Here is a 1,693-nt window from a genome sequence, read left to right on the forward strand (position 1 = left end):
CTAAAGGCCGAGGAAACGAATGGGATTTCAAGTTTTTCTTTATGTGCTTACTGTAGGTACATGTGCTGCAGAGAGCACTTAAAGGACTTAAGTAATAAGTAGTAGTAGGCTAAGTAATCTGTGAGAACCCTTCTAGTCTTTGATAGTGCTTTGATAATTCTAATAAACAGCTAAAAGCTATATCCAGTTTTTTTGTAATTATAAATATGTCCATGTTTTTTACATTGAACTTTAACTAACATCATTAAAATGATATACGGTAAATGAAAATGACATTAAAAAAAGAAGAAAATATATGTTAACATAACATTTGATGGCAAATGTTAACAAGAGCTATTCCCCCAAAATCTCCCACCAAATATCTACATATAGATATAATATATATATACAGTATATATACAAATTTGAATTAATTCTAATTTACTTACACATGTAAAATAGGAATCATCATCATCATCACTATTTTTCTCAACATTTAATCTCATTGAAACCTTCATACCCATATGATAAAATGACTGTATATAATATCCATATTTTTATATTTTTGTTATTATTTATTGTTTATATTGTTTTATATTGTTACTGTTGTAAAGCACTTTATGGCAAACTTTGTTTGGACACGGACGCAGACAGACGCACGCAGAGAGACGCACGCAGACAGACGCACGCAGACGCAGACGCAGACGCACACGGACACACACACACACGCACACGGACACACACACACACACACACACACACACACACACACACACACACACTGTTCTCTGCAGTTTAGCTCAACAACATAGGAGGAGAAGGATATGATGTGCCAAGAGGAACAACAGTAATCTTCTTGTCAATGCAGTTATGGCCAACAGACCAGGGAAGGCTGCTGGAGGTAGTAATCGGAGGATGGGCTCTTTGTAATGCATGGAATGGAACGAGGAATGGTGTCACTCATCCATACTAGGCCAAGTAGCAGAGACATCAGATACAGTACATTACACATATATAATAAACTGTGTGTTTGAAATTGTATTACAATCAACCCGTCCTCCGATTTCTACCTCCACCAGCCTCCCTGTCACTCATCCATACTGGGCCAGATAGCAGATACAGTCCGTTACATATCTGTTACACAAGCAGCACATCCATGTAACATTTGGCTTACATCTGTTCGTGCTGAATGTATGTAAAAGTGGGCAACCGATTTAATGTTCAGACTTTTATTCAGAAAAATGTAAACGTTGTTGAAAATCAATTACACAATCGCTAGTCAAGCCACAACATTGCAATGCAATGGATTCGGTGAGTAATCCCCACTACTACCTAGTTAGTGTAGGATAGTGGGGATTACTCACCGAATCCATTGCACTGCAATGTTTTGGCTTGACTAGCGAGTGTGTCATTGATTTTCAACAACATCAAAATGTATCACAGTAACATTTTTCAGAATAAAAGTCTGAACATTTTGGTCAGTTACCAACTTGTTCCCGCTTTCACCAACTGCTGTCACATACTGTATGAAGGACCACTTCATTACACCCTGCATTTGAGAATGAGGAAGGGAAAATAGCCCACACGTCTGACACATTCCTCATTCCAATGCATGCATTACAATAAGCCCATCCTCCAACTTCTACATCCAGCAGCCTCCCCTGATGAAGACAGTGGTGTGCTTTTATTACTGAGAGAGAGAGAGAGAGAGAGA

This window comes from Nansenia antarctica, assembly GCF_963989245.1.
Source record: "Nansenia antarctica genome assembly, chromosome: 3".
Taxonomy (NCBI): domain Eukaryota; kingdom Metazoa; phylum Chordata; class Actinopteri; order Argentiniformes; family Microstomatidae; genus Nansenia; species Nansenia antarctica.